Here is a 19,814-nt window from a genome sequence, read left to right as displayed (position 1 = left end):
AGAGTGGAACAGGTAGAAAAGGTAGCACAGAGAGAAATAAGGGTAGAGATCAGACCTGGAGAGAATAGGGGCAGGAGGGCAGAGGACCTGCAGAGAAAAAAAAAAGGTAGGTGGGGGCATCTCTGTGACAAGCTGCAGACCTAAATCAGAAGAGGCCTCTAGGAGAATATGAGAGTATTCTAGCAAAGACTCCTAGTGCCTAAGACTGAAGAGACACCCTTTATCTAGACAAGTCTCCTAATGGATGGAGGAGATCACCAACCCACTGGCAAAAGCCTCAATCCAAAACTTACCATACCTCCAAGACCAGCTAGCACAAAGATAGCACAGATAGAGCAGAGATTGAGGGACTGTCCAACCAATGCCAGGCCCAATCCTAAGATCCATCCCATGGAATCTAATGGGTTTTAGCAAGGCAGAGTGAGTAGGAGAGAAGGGCAAGGCCTGCCAGAGCCATGTTTCCCATACTTGGGCTGACTGGAGTCCCTTCAATCTCTCAATAAAGATACGTAGAAATCTTCTTTGATACTATTTCTATCTCCTTGCCCTCCTTCAGTTGTCTTGTTGCTCCAGCTAAGAATTCAAGTATGATGTTGAATAGATACAAAGAGAGTGAACATCATTGTCTTGCTTCAGGTTTTAGTGGAAATGCTTTTGAGTTTCTCTCCTTTGGTTTGATATTGGTTATGGGCTTGCTGTAAACTGCTTTTTTTTGTGTTGAGGTATGTTCCTTGTACCCCTAGATTCTTTAAGACTTTTATCATGAAAGGGTGTTGAATTTTGTCATAGGCCATTTCTGCATCTAATGAAATGATCATATGTTTTTGTCTTCCACCATGTTTATGTGCTTATGTTTATTGATTTATGTATGTTGTGCTATCCCTGCACCTGTTGGATAAAGCCTACTTCATCACAGTAGATAATCTTCTTGATGCGTTTTTGAATTTGGTTTGGAAATATGTTATTGAAATTTTTTATCATCTATGTTTATAAGTGATATTGATTTGTAATTTTCTTTTGTTGGACCTTTTGGTGGTTTAGGTATCAGGGTAATTATGGGCTTTTAAAGAAAATTTTCTATTATACAGAATATTTGGGGGAATATTGGATTTAATTATTCTTTTAAACTCTGGTAGAATTCTGACCTGAATCCATCTGGCATAGGCCTTTTTTTGTTTGGGAGACTTTTAATTACTGCTTCTATCTAACCAGGGTTCTGGGTCTTTTTAAATTGTTTATCTGATCTTGATTTTGAGATCTAATATAGATCAAGAAATGTATTTATATATTTAATTTTTCTTGTTTAGTGGAGTACATAATTTTTTTACAATTTCCCCAAATTTTATTTTATTTTTTCTGCTTTTTTTTCTTTATTAACTACACTTTATTCACTTTGTATCCCCCATGTGGGTCTTTCCCTCCTTCCGTCCCAATCCCTCTCTCCCTCCACCCTCTGCATGCCCCTCCCCAAGTCCAATGGTAGGGGAGGACTTCTTTTCCTTCCTTCTGATCCTAGTCAATTAGGTCTGATCAGGAGTGGCTGAGTTGTCTTCTTGGAGTACAGATTTTTAAAGTATGTCATCATATTTCTTTGGATTTCCTTGGTATCTGTTATGATGCTTCTTAATTGCCTCTAAAACTATTAATTTGGATCGATTTTCTCTGTCTTTTGTTTGTTTGGTAAGACTATCAATCTCAAAAACCTAACTCTTCACTTCGTTAATTCTTTCTATTGTTTTGTTTCTATTTTATGGACTTCAGTACTGACTTTGATTATTTCTTGCCAAGTACTCTTTTCAGGTGTAATTTTTTCTTTTTGTTCCAGGGATTTCAGGTATGACAACAAACTGCTAATATGAAATTTCCCCAATTATCATTTTTAATATAGATTTGTAATGGTATGAACTTGCCTCATAGAACCATTTTTACTGTGTCCCATAGGTTTGTGCTTTTATTTTTATTCAATTCTAAAAGATTTTAATTTCTGCCTTGACCCATTTTTCATTCAGTAGTGAGTTGCTCCGTTTCTATGAGTTTGTAAACATTCTGTTGCTGGTATCCAGCTTTAACCCATGGTGGACAGTTAAAATTGAGGGTGTTACTTTAATTGTTTTTATATCTGTTGAGACTTGCACATCCAAGTATGTGGTCATTTATGAAGAATATTCCATGAGGTACTAAGAATGTATGTTCTTTTATGTTTAGGTGAAGTTTTCTGTAAATATCTACTAGTCCACCTGATCTAGAATGTCATGTAATTCCAGCGTTTCTAGGTTTAGTTTTTGTCTGGCTATTCTGTCTATTGGTGAGAGGGAGGTATTGAAATTACCAACTCTAACTATGTGAGGGTCAATGTGTGATTCTAACTGTAGTGATGTTTCTTTAAGGAACGTGGGTGCCCTTGTGTCTGGTACATAGTGTTTAGAATTGCACTAGCCTCTTGGTGGATTTTTCCTTTGATGACTATATAGTGTTCTTCCATCCCTTCTGATTAGTTTTGGTTTGAAGTTTATTTTGTCAGATATTAAAATATCTACACTGTCTTGCTTCTTAGGTTTATTTGCTTGGAATATTTTTTCAAGATGCAAACATTCAAGAAATTTACTTGTTGCATTTGACTTGAGGCCCAGGACATGAAAGGGAGTCCATGACCTACACTAAGTATAAGGCCAGGAACTGGAGACTGGATAGACAAGAGACCTAGAGTAGAAGCAAACATGACTGGCAAAAAAAAAAATCAATTACATAATTCCTAACAATATTCTGATATAGCCATGGTACCTTGTCTAGTCATCATCAGAGGGCCTTCCTCTGGCAGCATATGGAAGTGGGTGCAAAGACCCACAGCCAGACATTTTAATGAGAGAATGAGTCTATATTGGTGGTCTCTATTAGGTTTCTTTCCTAGGAGCTCTGGAAATCCCACAGAATAGGAGGAGAGGAGACTGTTGGAATCTGAGGAAATGGAGAACACCAGGAGAACATGGCCCACTGAATCAACTAAGCAGGGGTCACATGGGCTCACAGAGGCTGAAGATACAAACACGGGCCGGCGAACTAAAGCCGAGCAGTAACAATCAAATTCTGTAGCTCAGTGCTCAGTATCTAAGACTCACTCATGATCGTGGGCTGCCAGGGGTCTGGCTAGCCTCAAAGTTCTGCTCTGCCATGCACAATACAGGTAGCTTATCAGTTAGGCTCAGGCCTGCTCCACTACACAGCTGCCTTGGTTCTCTGCAGTCATCCTGCAGTCCTGGCATCTCCAATACACTGGGGTCTTCACTAAAACTTAGGCTGCACCTTCACCAGTGTCCTCTCCTTTCCTCTTCAGAGACCTAAACCATGCCACATCTTTCTAAGCCTGTTTCTCTTCAATCTACCACCTTCCATATTGCCAAAAACACCACCACATGGAAGGCTCTTGCACTTTACTAAGTTTGGATTTTAGTGTGGCCTTGGCCTTCTCTGGACCAGGACATCATACAGAGGAAATACTACCTAGATTTTTTTTTTTTCTCAGTGATGCTGGTCTCTTTTAAATCACAACTGATTTTGCAGCCCCGGATAACCAGCATCAATTGTCACAGTAAAGCAAATTTTTCACTTCATTGTTTCTTGTCTCTTGTTAAGTTAACCACAGCTGATCCTTCAGCTCTCGCTATCCAGAAACCACAACTATAGTCACTGGTGAAACAGTATCACATATGTTATATGGGAGTAATCAGATGGTTTCTGATTGCATTTAAAGCTTGATCCACAAGATGGGATCTCTGCCTGGTACCATGACTTGGTGAGTCATGTTTTCAGAGATGGAGGCCCTGAGGGGCCGTGGTCCCCCGGCCATGCACATACTTGCCAGCACTGAATGAACTTGCTAGGAAGAGAGACAGTGCATGCAATCGGGAGGGAAATTAGCAGAAAAGAGCCCAAGGAGAAATCCTAGGACACTATTATTCTGCTATAAATAGACATAGCAATAAACTCTCCCTTAACTTCTTACCTGATACCCATGGATTAGTGCATCTCTCAACCCTTAATAGAGAAGCTTCTATTTTTCAGTAGTCGCTATTAATACAGAAACAAGCTGTCCTTTGAGGTGCACAGAATAAGAGATTGTAGAGTGTTCAGCAGTAAATGGGAAACTGTATCATACACTTCACCCAGAAGTTCAGGTATCATAGCAGAGGAGAAGTAAGGAAAAGTATAAGAGCCAGAAGATTAGATTGTGGAGAGCCGGGGTTTGGTCGCCATGGTGCTGGCTTCCGCCCTCAAAACTAGTAAACAAGTCCTAGAGCACATGACCGTTCGGCAATAGCGCACCAAGTCACGAGCCCAGCCCGGGACGTCATATGGGGTGATGGGTGAGCAGCCAATCAGGGGATGATATGTCATCTCACACCATGGGTGAGCAGCCAATCAGGTAATGATATGTCATCTCACACCACTCTGGTGCGAGAAGGGCTTATATAAACAGCGCCACTTCGGGGCTCAAGGTCTTCCTCCTTTAATTGCTTGACTATAATAAAGCCTGCTGCAGAAGGATCCTGTTGTCTGTGTGCGTTCTTGCTGGCGAGACGATTACGCGGGTCGCAACATTAGATGTCTGTAGGGAAACATTATTTCTAAGACACAACTGTTGTAGTTGATTATTAATATCTACTATAGGTTTATCTTTGAGTAATGCTGCTATTAATCCTCAACAACTGTATAACCAAATCACCACACAGAGACTGGGTTTTTAGTTAACCTAGAACACAATGCTGGGCAATATTTACTCCCTCCTAAACCTCCAAGCCCTCAATTTCCTAACATTTAGATTTCCCACATTATACTTGCTTTATGTGAAATCTTAGGTCTGGTTCATGCTCCAAGTCCTCCAAGCTCTCTCCTCCCACTCTGCTCTCCTTGTCCTCTCTTCTCCTTGTGCTCCTCCTCCTTCTAGCCCCTTCCTGTTCTCTAGCTCCTCCCCTCTTTCCTGTCCTCTGGCTCCTCCCATTGCACAACATTGTATCTAGTTGCTTTATTTGTGTCCTGTTTACACAAGAGTTGAGACAGGATGCTTATAGTGAGTATCACAATGCAATATCTAGATTGAAACCAGAGAGTTGGGGGTGGTTTTGAATTAACAAGGGTAAGGCATATACATTTTAAAAGAACATTATACCAACACACCACAGTACAGCAGCTCACATGAACTCACAGTGGCTGGGATTTCATGCACAAAATCCCTGTGTGAGCTGGGATGGGGCTCATGGAGCCTCCCCCTACTTGAGAAACTATTGGCAATTAATGGCTACTGGGAAGGTAAAAGTCACTTTTCTTCAGAGATGGAGGCCATGAGGGGCTACTTATAACACACTCGCTAGCCCCATGGCCATGCACATACTTGACAGCACTAAATGAGCTTGGTAGAAAAAGAGAGAGAGTATGTGCCAAATTGGAAGAGAAAAGTGGTAAATAGGACAGGAATATGAAAGGTGAGTATGGGGGTTGATTCGATCCAATCACATTTCTATGGATGTGAAAATATTTGATAAAATGATGTTGTAAAAGGAAATAGATGAACTACACTAATTTAATGAAAGAAGGCACCTTTTGGGGACATGTAGTTGAAAAGTTCCCCAGAATACTTCCTTGTGATTGGAGATTCAATGTGAGCTATCAGACCCTTTTCTCAAAAGGGTCCAAGGCCTGAGAAGAGCCCAGAAGTGTGCTCACATGGTCTGAAGTTATAGATCATTCTCAAAAAGTGAAATATTTTGAAGTATTTTCCCCTTCACATTCTTCTCTATTACATTTTATTTGCCAGGTGATGATAAAGCAGCCTTAAACATATTTGGATATGGCCAGGGTGAATGGCTGAGTTGGACTTATTCATGTAACTCACCACCTCTTCGTTGTAGACTTAGGAGTCACCACCAAGATTTCGAAGCCTTTAGCTAACTCTGGTTTACATTATAATCATTTGCTTCTTGGTTCCTTAATTCAAAGTTATGTTGGTTTATTTCCAGTTTCTGGTGTTGGGACCTCTCTCCTGTCTACCTACTTCCAATATTCTTTCTGCTCTCACTGTTCGCTGCTATCTCACTATGCACTCTGATCTGTCTAAAGAGGATTCTGTCCTTTGTGTTCTTCCTTGGGCACAAAATTGCTTCATTTGAAAGGTACCTGTTAAGTCTCAGAATATATGTACTTTTTGCACAATGAAACATTCAAAGTACATCCCAAGAATGAGGACACTAAACGTGGTAGTGAGATTGGAGGGAGATACTCACAGTGCCTGCCCCCTGGTGTGAGTTCATGTCACAGTCTCCTGCAGTTGGAAGGACCTAAGATATGACAGGCATCCCTCCTGGGATTGGATTACATTTCATAAAAAAAAAGGCAACAAGATTTTGCATAAGTATCTAATCATTCTGAAGCATGATGAATTTGACTTTGAGTCTCTCAAAAATGCAGATTATCTGTGGCAGGCTATCTAAGTGTGTTATTTTCTTGAGACATTAGGTGATTGATTTTGTCACAGTTCCTAGCTGGCTCTTCTTATGGCAACACATTTGTCAAGTTCCCTGTGGAGAGAAAGAGAAAATGCTGACTCTATTTGCATCAGTCAAACTGTGTACTCATGGAGCACCTTGATTATGTCATTTCGACTTTAGCAGTATAACATCATGTGATTTTTCTAAATACTGGGATTTTTCTGAGAGTTTCTTTAAAATATGTAAAGGTGTTATAATTGTCTCAAACTAAAACAGTTTGTTCCATTTTCAGTTTGCAACTTTACGTTCTTTTTTTTTTAAGATCACAGATTTTCTTCCATAGAAAGCACTGCTCTCGTTCAGTTTATGATCAAGAAGCTTTGAAATTCAATCCTAGAAAGACAGTGAGAAAGAAACATACAGAAATTGTGAAATTGTATTTCTCAATTTGGCCCCTAGGGAACACTGCACTCTAAGGAGAGAATAGGGCTTTTATGCAGATTAGATCAAAGACAGCAAAACCTAATGTATGTACAAGTCAAATGGTTGTTTTCACCAAACATATATTAAACAGTAACAGAATGGATCTCAGATTGGTCAAGAATGACATTTCATAATAGTTCAACCAATGTTGCTGCAGAGAAGCTATCTAAATCCTTCTGTTTTCCTCTCCCACTCTTAGGCTTTGTTTCCTAGGAATCTCCCAGGAGGAGAGAGCTGCTTCCTGCTCCCCCTGGTGACCTTGCTGAGCATCCTGGGCTTTGAGTGCTCTGTGAGTGTGTCTCTGCTTTAGTCCATCTTCACAGAAAGAGCATGGTGCAGCTTCACTCAGGACAGAGACTCTCCTGTGGCCGAGTCTACACAGCACTGATGCAGCAGGCGGATGCAGAGCCCAGGGGCTGCCAGACATGATGGCTGCATCTGCGCATGTCCTGCAGCCGCTCTGGGGCTCAGGGGCAACTGCTCATCCCTTGTCCCTCAGAATCCTTTCCTGCATATGCTCAACCTCATCTGGATCCTCAGTGCCTCCTGAAGCTTACAGCAGGAAGGCAGCCTGTCTCAGGTGTGGAAGGCTTTCAGACTGAGTCCAGGAAGGATAAAAATCTTTCCACCTGGGGACCACCAGACAATGGGAATGAGAGAGCTAGGTGATCCTCTGCAGAACTGGACCCAAACCACCTAAAGGCCCCCCTGCAGAGTAAGAAACCAGGGTACCAGCAACAGGCACTTCCAGGGAGTTGGCATGTTCCATGGGGTTGATGGTACAGAGAGAGTGGGATCTTGGGAACTGCTTCCTTCCCATAGGATAGAACTTAGTTGGCACTTACTTTCTTCTCATTTTGAAGAAAAGATCTTATTCCTGAAGGACATTTATACCCATGTCAAAAGTCTACCCCAATTATCCTACAGAGTTCTCTTTGAACTTGAGCACATGAGTTGTCCCAATACCATTTGAGACAATTATGAGCTGAGGTGGTGTAAGGTTGGCTGTGAGTTGTTTTACAGCAAAATCTGGGTTTCCTTTACTTTATTAATTTCTTTTCTTGAGCTATCATATTTGTGGTAAGAACTTTAAAAAAAATGCTTCTTTATTGCTATGAATGCACAGAACATTATTCCCTGCAGTTACCAAGCACCAATAGCACAGCAGCACTGTCTGATGTCACTCTGGAACACAGCACTCCTGCATTAGTTTTCCTCTTCCTCCTTATGGAGTCATTTGACAAATTGACACTCAAATTATAGCAAAGGTTATATGTCATTTCAGATAAACATTGCATCTGTTTGAACATTTTAATAAAATAGCCTCTGATTACCCAAAATGTTTCAATGCTGCCTCAAGAAAATAAAAAAGTAACACCATGGTGTAATTTAAGACCAGACCTGGATTTGAACTCTCTGCTTCTCCCTCTCTGTGACTTCCATCATTCCAACATGCATGTATCTGTCTCTTGTATGAGTTTCTACTTGTTTATCCCTAAATGCTTTCTTGCCTTGCTTGTTCCTGAGTTTGTGTCTGTGTAGGTATGTCTCCAACAAAGGGGTTCTGTTCTATATTTATTGAACAGCACAAAAAGCATAACATGAAGAAGGAATGAAGGATTCTTTACACAAATCTTTAACAGAGTTTTACAAAGGGATAAGTCATTTATTCCAACCTATAACAAATGGCCCAGATCCCAAGCAAAGACACATTATTACACAATATCTGTATGTTGTCTTTAACATATATAGCAGCTATTTTTTTTATAAGATTGATTTCAACCTATGTTTGCTGTTTCTGGCATTTATTTTTATAACATGCATACACATGCATTACTCTGTTGGAAGCATGGAAGTATCCATAATTAACATCAGATCTATGCATTAACTTATTTGTAAAACTTGATTACAGTGGAATCCAAGGCAAGTAATGTTGGTTGTTACACTGTTCTCTTAAAGGCAGGTTAAATAAACAGGCTAAGTACTCTCTAGAATAACAGCCTTAAGTCTTAAGGAACCATAAGGTATGTTAATAACTCTTGTGCAAGGTCCACAAAAAGTTTCAGTCTCTTAGAGTGTAAGAGATATTTTTTGTTGTGTTTGGCACAACACACATTTCATCTATTTCAAGATTGGGAATCATTAAAAAAGGTTAGATGCATTTTACTTTGCATGATTGGAATACACCTCACTTTATTTAATTCATAGATCACAAAGATTCTTTCAGAACACACATCAGTTTCCAGGCTCAAGTTTTAGTTGTTCCTCTTTTTAATGTTCTCCATTAAAATGCTCTCCATTTCATGTAGGTTGGATCCAATGGCTTATTCCTTTTTAAACTCTGTTAAAGATTTGTGTAAAGTATCCTTGTTTTTCATTTAAGACAAATATCTTCAAAGATCATTCAGTGTTTATTATCTCAAAGCCATTTCAAAATGTCCATCTCCCTCCAACTGTGTTCCACCCAGACTCTGAGGCAGATCTGGTGGGGGAGGAACTTCAGCTCTGAAGGCTGGGAGGAAACTCAGCAGGGTCTGGCCTGGCAGGGTCCTGGGTGGAGCCAACTGCAGGAGGAGGGACATTTCAACAGTTCCCACAGCCCAGGGGTTGGTTGCTTGCTTCTGTCTCCAGCAGCCCCACCAGCACCATGAAGAGGCTGCTGTGCTCTCTGCTGGGGCTTCTTTGCACCCAGGTTTGCTGTGAGTCTGGCTGTCCACATTCAGGGCACCTGAGGAGACAGTGAACATGGAGGGGAGGGGAAAGCAGCTCAGGAGTCCTGCAGAGCTCCCACCTTCTCAGAGAACATGGGGGTGCATTCAGGGCTCAGAGGACACTGCAATGACAGCCATCTGTGTCTCTGTTTCCAATCAGGGGTGAAAGGGCAAAAAGTGGAACAGAGACCTGCAACCTTGGTTCTGCAGGAGGGAGAGAATGCAACACTGCAGTGCAACTTCTCAACAGCTATATCCCAAATGCAGTGGTTTTACCAAAGTCCTGGAGGACACCTCATCAGCCTGTTTTACAATCCTTTTGGAACAAAGCAGAGTGGAAGACTGACATCCACGACAGTCCCTGCAGAGCGTCGCAGCTTTTTGTACATTTCCTCCTCCCAGACCACAGACTCAGGCACCTATCTCTGTGCTGTGGACCCACAGTGCTCCCCACACACCTGCAGCCTGTACACAAACCTTCAGCTGGGTGTGTGTGTGGCCCTTACCATGCACAAGAAATCAGGAAGCCTCAAAGAACACCTGTCTAGTTCAATGTCTCTTTCCAGTACTGGCAGTGTTTCATCCTCAGTTAAGCTTTTGGCCTCACAGGTTCAGGACTTTGGTCTTAATCTTCATTTCTCAATATATACTCACTCCTGAAGTACAAATGTCCAACTCAGAACTAACAGAGAAGCTTATGGAAAGAATAAATAAACATGAACTTTTTAGAGGGATTATAATGTAATTTCAACATTTCTCCTTTCCCTTTCCTCCCTCCAAAGGCTCCCGTATAACCCTCTCCTTTATCCTTCAGATTCATGACCTCTTTTAAAATAATATACATGTAAATTATATATGTATATATATATGTATATATGTATGTATATTACTAAATATAACCTGTTTTGTCCATATCATATAATGTTGTTTGTATAGATGTTATATGTCTTTTCAGGGTTGATCATTTGGCACTGGGCAACAACAGTAATGAGCTTCAACCTACAAATATTTGTCTTTATACCCATAGATAAGTGTAATCTTCACCCCTCATCAAAGAAAATTCTCTTTGCAGTAAATGGAGAATAGTATAGAAAACCACAACCAAATAAAATGCAGAGCTGTAGAGCCCAGTCTACATCTACAGCACACATACACACACACACTTAAGGCTGTAGAGCCCAGATACATCTACAGCACACAAACACACACACACTTAAGGCTCAGGTAACAGTGTGGAAGAGAGGGAAGAAAGATTGCAAGAGCCCAAGGATCAGGAAGTTTGCTGTGTCTTCTAGTAGCATCAGTAGCAGCAGAAAGCTGAACACATAAAGTCTCACCAATATGAGTGCTCAAACATGAGCTAAACAAGCATGGTGTCAGTGGACATGCCAAACTGGACAGGGAAAATCCCAAAAGGTGCAAAGCAGAAGGAATGCAAATCCACAGCCGTCATCCATGCAAACTCTGCTGTCGACACTAGTGTCTCAAGCACATTCTGTCCTGACCACGGTGGAGCCCAGCAATGGCAGGCACATGTATCTGGCCTATTGATGCGGAAACAGCCCACATGTTTCTATGCTGCTAAACAGATGTGAGCAGCACTTACTGTGTAGTTTTCCCTCCCTTGTGTCTTGTTCATATCGTGGAGTTTCACTGGGCTAGGACCCCTGTATAACACTGTTCTTAGATACAAATGTGTTTAAAAGCATTCCATTTTCCTCATAGATCACCTTCTTTCTTTTTCCTGAGGATTCAACCCAGGGTTCCATGGATGCTAGAAAAGCCAAGCTGACCAAAATGAATACATAAGTGGGGAAAAGGTCCCAGTCCTTAGTGAGGAGCTATTGGCTGTTGACATATGATGAAGGAAGAAGAGTCTTCTTTGAGAATGTGTGTCCTGGCAGGTGTCCAGTTTCCCAGTGGATGGCCCCACACTCATCCAAATGTGGCCAGAAAGAACTGGACTTAGGGGGAAAGAAAATGAGAAAGAGAAACAATAAAGTCAGAGGGAGAGATGTTTGGTATGGCGAAAGGAAATGGGAGGTATGTGAAATTTTCAAGGAATAACAAAATAATCCTTAAAAGAAATGAAAATACCAGCTTTTGAAATATAAAGAAAGATCCTGATAAATGTTTCATTGAAAAAGAAAGTCATGAGGGTTAAAATAAATGAAAGATGAAAAAGAGGAGGTGCTGAAGCAGCCTCTTCCAGGAGCCAGAAAGGTGGAGACTGTTGTATCCATGGGGTAGATGGTCACTGAACTTGTGGACTCACACTCTTTGCTACGCTTTATGCTGCTTCTGATCCCACACTGAACAAGCAAGAGTCTGATGCCCAACAGAGGGGTCTTCGTTGCTTCTTTGTGTATCAGGCTGCTCTGTGTACCAGGATCCTCTGCTGTATACATTTAGCCTTCGGGTTCTGTGGACTAGGCAGATTTTCTTACTCTCTCAAGTCTCCCCATGTTGGGTGCCATGTGGGGCAGGTAATGTTTAGTTTGGGGGCTATGTCTCAAGTGCCTTAGGAGCATGGGAAACAGCATAGCCTTGAGATCCTACAACTACAGGATTGGTCCTTGTCCTTTCAAGACCTCCTGAGAATTAATAATCGTGCTTGAGGGACATATGCAGATCTCCTGATCTCTCCTGGAACTTCAGAATCTTTGATCTCTGTATCCAGGAATGATAGATTGGTGGCTCCAGAGTCTGAATGGCCTCAGTCTTAGAGCTGTCAAACCCCAGGTTGTTCTTAGATGATGAGGTCTCTTCTCAACCACTGAGAGGGGGTCCAAAATCGATATGCATTTTATGATTCTCCTGACTCCTGCACATTTTGGCTCCTTGGTGTCCAACTTTTCTGCTCTTCAAAACTTCCTCACTGGACCTTTCTTTACCCGCAGTTTGGCCAAATTATGGCTTCTTGGCCAGTCATGATCCCAAGTAGGTCACTATTAAATCATAGACTCTCTTTAGGAAGTACTGGACCTCTACTCTAAGTTATAACAAAATGGGATTTCTCTCCACCACCTGTTCACTGGATGAGTCACTGTCTCATGGATATCCATAAGCTGTACTTGTGGCTTGTTACTGCTGTGGGCTTCCCAAGATAATAGAGCTGTTTACCTTCTAGAAGCTGCTCTGGGGAGGATCTGGGAGGAGTTGGGAGAGGGGAAACCATGATCAGAATTTATTGTGGAAAAAAAATATTCAAGTAAAATAAACACCTGCTCTGGGCCCTTTGACCCCAACCAGAGAATTTCATGGACAAAGTTGTTTAGGTGACCTAATTGGGTTCCCCTTTTCCCTTTGCAGGGAGCCATTTTATATTTTAATTTATTTATTCACTTCCCTCCCTCACTTCTGCTCAATTCAATGGGATCAGGATTGAGCTTATCCTCTTTCCCTGTGGCCTGGTGAGGCAGCCCCCAACTGGGGGTGGGGGGGCATGATCAGAAAGCAGGCAACAGAGTCCTTTCAGAGACAGCCCTTGATCTTCTTACTAGGGAATCCACATGAAGCCTGAGCTGCCCATCTGCTACATCTCTGTAGAGGTCCTAGGTCCTGTTACACATGTTCCTTCATTGGTGCTTCACAAAGCCCTCTGGGCCCTGGTTAGTTGGCTCTGATGCTCTTCTTCTGGAGATCCTGGCACCTCCAGATCCTTCTTCCTCTCAATTTTCCATAAGACTCCCGATGCTTCACCCAAAGCCTAGTGTTTGGCTCTGAGTCTTGGCACCTGTTTCAATCCACTGATGGTTGGTGCCTCTGGAGGACAGCTATGATAGGCTCCTGTCTTGATCCTTCCCCTTTGCCTCTTCCACTGTCTATTCTACTTCTATTTAATTGTTTTGTAGATTCTGAAGCTCTTCCTCTGATTTTGTCTTTGAGATTAATTCTACATTTTTCTTAATCTGACTTTATCTTACTAGCTCACACAAACAAAAATCCTCTAGTCTACCTTCTTATTCATAAGTCTCTAGTTAATTATTTTCTTATGAAAACAATTTTGTGGGAATTCTTTTGATATTTCATTGAATTTTTAGTAGGCCTTGGGGAAAACTAAAGCTATTGAATCTTCTAACTTATTATTGTGATTTATCTTTCTATTTACCTATCTTTGTTCAACTTTAGTTAATATTGTTTTGAATTTTGGGAGAGGGAAGAGGAATAGGGATCTTTGAGAAAACAGAATGCCAAACAAGCAATCAGGAGAAATAATTTGAAATATATTGTTCAAATAACTTTAGATATAATATGTACAAAGTTCTAATTCACTGAAAGAGAAAGAAGAACCAGTTTGGAAAAGGATAAATTTTTTTCATAATGAGTGTGGCTTACTAATAACTGCCTGAAAAGGTACTCTACTTTAGGGGTCAACAAAATATAACCCCTCTCAATTCTAGCCATCTTTCTACTGTTTAGATTTTTCTGAAAGAAAAAACATGGACAAAAGAACTATATAGAGTGCTTAAAATTATCACTTAAAATTATCTAAATTTAAAGTCTCTATAAGACCATGTTTTGTCAGTGTGAATGGCTCATGCTGACTTGATTTTAACATGGGAGGAAAGGGAGCATAGACAGTGATAGAACTTGAGAGCCCACTGTGTGCTCTGCAAAGACCTCAGGGCAGGTGTGGTGCATATGTCACACTGCAGAGACATTGTTGGTCCCAAGTGTGTCTGGTATCCTAAGCAAGTATGCCAGATCTCGGTGAGGCACACCTCAGTACAGGACAGAAAGCACAAAACCTCTGCTCTCAACAAGGACAAAGCCTTTTCTATTGGAAGGAATATTGGTGCAGGAGGAAAACTCACTCATGCAGAGGTTTCTGCACACAAACTTTTAGGAACTTTTAGCTTGACTGTTGGTGAAGAATTCCATGTTTGCCCACAGAGGGGCAGTGCTGTACCAAAGCACATGAACTTTTTTATTATTATTATTTATTTCATTGGAAAAGAAAAAGAAGGAAAAATTGTTGGGATATACAATTAGATGACAATTAAAGTAAACTATATGGAAGCAGAGCTCACGAAGAATAAAGATCACCGAGGATTAGGAAGCACAAACAGGTAACGTTTAGTGAGAAGGCTGTAAAAAAGAACAATTTCTACTAGTTTCATGATAGTTAAGGAATAAATTGAGATGTTTCTCATTCAGGCCTCAAATTAAGCTATTAACAATTTTCAGTAGACAATATAGTGATGAAATGTAGGTCAGCTACATCTCTGAGCATTTGTTCTTTTTAGTCTAATCTTGGATTGTGATAAGAAGCAGCAGTAGCTATGTTATAATCATTTACTATTTGCATTTAAATATTAGTGTTTAAGTTTAAAATAAAATCAATAGTTTATTTGTTCTGAGTTAAAGCCCTAATTAAGAAAGACATTACTTTAAAAATCTTATTTTTCCAAAATATTTCACATTTTATGATATTCCCATAGAAGCATAAATGTTAGCTGAGCTTATCCAAAAACTTATTTAATTTAAAATTTTTATAAATATTCCCTGTTACATCCTAATTGTAGCTCTCTCCCTCATTTCCTCTGGTCCCACCTTGTGTCCTTCTTCCCCCAATCTCCATCGCCAAGTCCTCAGAAAGGTGAGGCCTCCTCCCCTACCAACTGACTGCAGCCTATTTAGTCTCATCAGGACTCCCTGCATCCTCTTCCTCTGTGGCCTGGCAAGGAGTCACTGCCAGGAGAAAGTGTTCAAAGAGCAGGCAACAGAGTCAATGTCAGAAACAGCCTCTGCTCCCCTTATTAGGGTACCCACATGGGGACTGAGATGCCTATCAGCTACATCTGAGCAGAGGGTCTAGGTTCTCTCCATGCATGCCACCCTTGGCCCAGATTTGTTGGCTCTGTTGGTGTCCTTGTGGAGCTCCTGTCCCCTCCAGGTCCTGCAGTTCCCTACTATTCCATAAGACTCCCTGTGTTCTGCCCAAAGTTTAGCTGTGAGTCTCAGCATCTGCTTCGATCCCCTGCTGGGTGGAGTCTTTTAGAGGACATCTATGGTAGGCTTCTCTCCTGTATGTTATCATTCATATTCATCACAAGCAAAAGATTATTGCTAAAAACTAAGTTAGTATCACCCACCTTGCTTAAGTTAAATTAGAGATCAAATACAGTTATTGTTCTCTTTATCTTTTTTGAGTTGTTTGACCATAGCTATAGTCATTCTTTTGGGTCCATTGCCCAGAGGTTATTTCATGTCATTTTTATTAAATGTTATTACTATGGAATATGTTGGTTTGGGAGGAGATATGTTATATTGGGTTCACTCATTCTTTTCATTTCTGCACTTTATTCCTGTTACTTAAGCATCTGCAGTTAATTTGTTGGTTGGAATTTTCTTTTCTTTTTACTCACTTCATCTTTGTTGTTTCAGCAGAGTTCTTTACAGTGTTCAGGAGAAGCTAATTCATAGTGGGATTGAGTTGTTTGATTTCTTCAGTTTGGTTTTTGAGGGTGTAAGACCTGGGGTCTCACAGCTCAGGAGTTTAAGATCACACCCTTCCCAGAAACTCCCCAGACCAAGACTCGTTGCAAAAGCAAGAGGTTTATTAACCATTGCACAATGGGGTCACCCCTGCTGGTCAGCAAAGAGTGGCACCCGGAGACAAAGGCCTTTAGGTTTTTAAAAGAAAAATTGCGGGAGATTTGAAGTTCTAGTTTTGGCAATTTAGGATTGGATGAGGAAGCTATAAAGTAATATAATTGGTTAGTCTTAGGTGCTCAAGCTTGGCCAATCCTGCCAAGTGTGGATGCAGATGCAATTTAAGGTGGGGGTGGTTAGCTCATCATTGAAGATTAGGGGCTGCAGACTTTTGGCTGCAGGTCAAAAGCTACTCAGAAGAAGTCTGCGTTCGTTGCTAAGAAATGCTATCTCAAAGACAAGGGTCTGGTCCTTTTTTTGCTGAGTGAAGGTCATTGCTTGCTTGCCTTTTTTTATATCTGTCCTCACAGATATGGTCACATTCCTCCATTCTCTGGAAAGGTACTAAGAGGCTTTAGCTTAACCTGAACTGAAAATTCAAAGCTATAGGCTTTAGAAGACATACAGTTTACAAAGTTAATCTAACCCTTTCAAGGGCTACAGACATCTTTTAATTGTCAACTACATTCTCCTAAGAGTTTGGGGCAAGTTCCTTCTGGCAGGATGAACTCCTCCTGTGTCTCAAAGCTTTATAAGGCAACTAGAAGATCTCAGTATGGCAGGTGACAGGGATTAGGGCCTCTGGGTCATGGGTTTTGGCTTGAGTCCCTAGAGACTGGGCTGGAATTTGACAAGTCTCAAAGGGAAAAGGAGGGGTTGGAAAGAGGTAGAAAAGCAGCCAAAGAACCTGAACTCATTGATCAGACTAGACTGGCAAACCAGTGAGTCTCCAAGCCTTCAGTATCTGCTCCTGAGTGCTTGGATTACAGATGCACCTCACAATGCTTAAGCCCAAATATAAGACCTCATGTTGTACAGCAAACAATTTACACACTGAAACAAAATCTCTACTGCTCCTAACAGCCAACATTTATTCCTCTTATAATTTCACAAGACATAAATCAATGAACAACTGCCAAAATTCTGATGGGTGGACTTTAACCCTGAGGTTTAGAAGCAGCTTTGTTAGTTGCAGAATTTAAATAAGTCCTAATTACCCTGTAAGGAAGAAAAAGGTGTTAACATTGTTTTCAATAACAGCATTTTCACAGAAAACACAAAACTGTGAGGTTTTATAACATCAAATTATATTAGATTCTGAATGGAGAAAATTAAATACATGTTAACACTTAGTAAGTATTTCTGCTCAACATCACTGCTCAGCAGGGACAGATATTCTCAAGCTTCCTTTTAAGTGCTGTCTCTTCTAATTACCAGAAAAGACAAGCCAGCAAGTAAAAGTCTGTGGTGAGCTGCATTTTTTTTCTCTTTGTACTTAGAACTTGTGATCATACAAAACCCCGTTTCCTGGTTGGGGTGCAGTGTAAGAACACAGGCGAGAACACACATACAATTGCCAGGCACTCAGACATTGGATGCTGAGCAGAACAGAGCAGCCAGACACACTGATGCAGAGGGACCTGTGTCACATGCCTCTCCGAATCCTTGTCTCCTGTTGGTGGCCTTGGCCTTCTCTGGTATAGATGTTTACATATAGCTAAGGATCCTAAGCAGGATGCTCTAGGCATATGGTGTTTTTTTTTTTTTTTTTTTTAAGGCCAACGGCATAGGGATTGGGGAAAACAAGCAGAAGTTATCTCTTGGTCTTAGGTTAATCGAATTCCTATAAGTTTTTATTCTCAAATTTACAGGCTCATCTCTGTTCTCTAATTGTTCCCACAGACTTCTCTATAGCCCAAAAAGTGACTCAAGTACAACCAGCTATAAACAAGCAGGAAGGGGAACAGGTCATCATGGACTGTTCCTATGAGACAAGTATGAGATTTTACCAACTTTATTGGTACAAACAACGTCCTAGTGGAGACATGATTTTCCTTATTCATCAAGTTTCATCTTATCATCACAATGAAAGCAGTGGCCGCTATTCTGTCATCTTCCAGAAGTCAGCCAAGTCCATCAGCCTCATCATTTCAGCCTCACGGGTGGGAGATTCAATGAAATATTTCTGTGCCCACGTGGAACCAGTTCAGTGTCTGAAGTAATAGCACAAGCTGAACAAAAACTGGAGCTCCTTAAGCACAGCGCATCGCAGGAGCCCAATTGAGAAGAACACCTGCACATGATGAACAGGAAGGTTCCAACCTGCAGTATGCATAAGAAGTGTCTAACTAAAACACATTCCTATGAAATTTGGAAACAGTCATTGTTTTCTCCTAATATTTCTTAAAACTTTTAAGCAAAAAAATGGTCATAAAATCTATGAAAAATATTTCTATAATCAAAAATCTTACACTGGAATGACTTTAACTGTTGTTTTCTCTTAAAGATACATGATAACAACATACACCTAGGTGTGTGTATCTGGGCTAAAAAGAAAAGAACATAATTTCTTCATGAAAGTTAAACTCAGAGAGGCAGAGCCATCACAAATGAAGCAGTCAAAGACACTTGAAGTTGCAAATCTTTGTCTTTGTGTCTGGTGCTGAGTCTGAATCACCACAGTCAGCTAGACCAGCAGTGGGGAAGGATGGCTATATGAGGGTAGCACATGGATGCACCATGACTTGTGAAGATACAGTGAGTCCATAAGACTACTTGGAACCTAGGAGAACAAGCCTGTCTGTTTTACAGCAGTTTCTTTGAAATGTAAACCTTCAAAAATGGAGGTAGTCTTAATTAGGATAATAGACTATTTTAAGGCAGGGTGTTGGAGGGGAGGTGAAACAACTGGATGTCTTGAACAGAAGTGAAACATCCTATCCCAAAAGACATGTTTTGTGCTCAGAAAAGCGAGCAACTCAGAAGTTTGAGGAAGTCCCCAAAACTGACTATACTCAGTAGGCTTCTCCCTCCATAGGCGTGTATAAGTAAAGCAGTAACAAGTGTAAGGAGACACTCTTAGATACGCTGAGCTGTCTAGACAAAGGAGACATCACCTGAGTGGTTTGGAAAGAGGTTTAGACCAATGGAACTAAGTGGAAATGGCACTCTCTCACCTGATGAATTGGCTGCAGGTTCTATAGTGCACTTCAAGCTTCCAGCTTTTATGAGCTGCCACCCTTACTTAAATAGGTTTTTACGATGCAGCTGCCATTGAGACATTTCTGCTCCTGCAAGTAAGCACTCTGATATTCTTGTAGGTTAGCCCCCAAAACACTCTCTGTCTCATCAAGTTGGCCTTCGGTGGTATCCATTATGTACACTGTTGTTAGTTCCCTATCTGGAGTGAATATACATTTGTCTACATCTCACCAGAAATAATGTCACACAATATTCCCTCCTAAATCTCACTTCTTAGAAGAACTTCAGAAGAAACAGTGTCATTTGCTAACATACTACATTGATACTTAACACAAGACCAAAATAAAAATTTAAAAAAAGGAAATAAGAAAGAAGGAATCAGCAAGAAGTGTAGCTGGCAGATCATGAACAGATATGAGCCATCCCAATGTCTAGGGCATGAATGTGTACAACACTATCAAAAGTAAATATCACATCAGTTCTCCAATCCATACAGTTTCTT

General features: G+C 40.8%; 1 pseudogene; it reads left to right on the top strand.

The window, feature by feature from the left end:
* Positions 1–9,609: 9,609 nt before the first annotated feature.
* On the top strand, positions 9,610–18,333 carry LOC132656380 (uncharacterized; annotated as a pseudogene).
* Positions 18,334–19,814: the final 1,481 nt, after the last annotated feature.

Source organism: Meriones unguiculatus, chromosome 9, assembly GCF_030254825.1.
Source record: "Meriones unguiculatus strain TT.TT164.6M chromosome 9, Bangor_MerUng_6.1, whole genome shotgun sequence".
NCBI classification, from domain to species: Eukaryota; Metazoa; Chordata; class Mammalia; order Rodentia; family Muridae; genus Meriones; species Meriones unguiculatus.
This window is presented reverse-complemented; position numbering and strand designations above follow the sequence as displayed.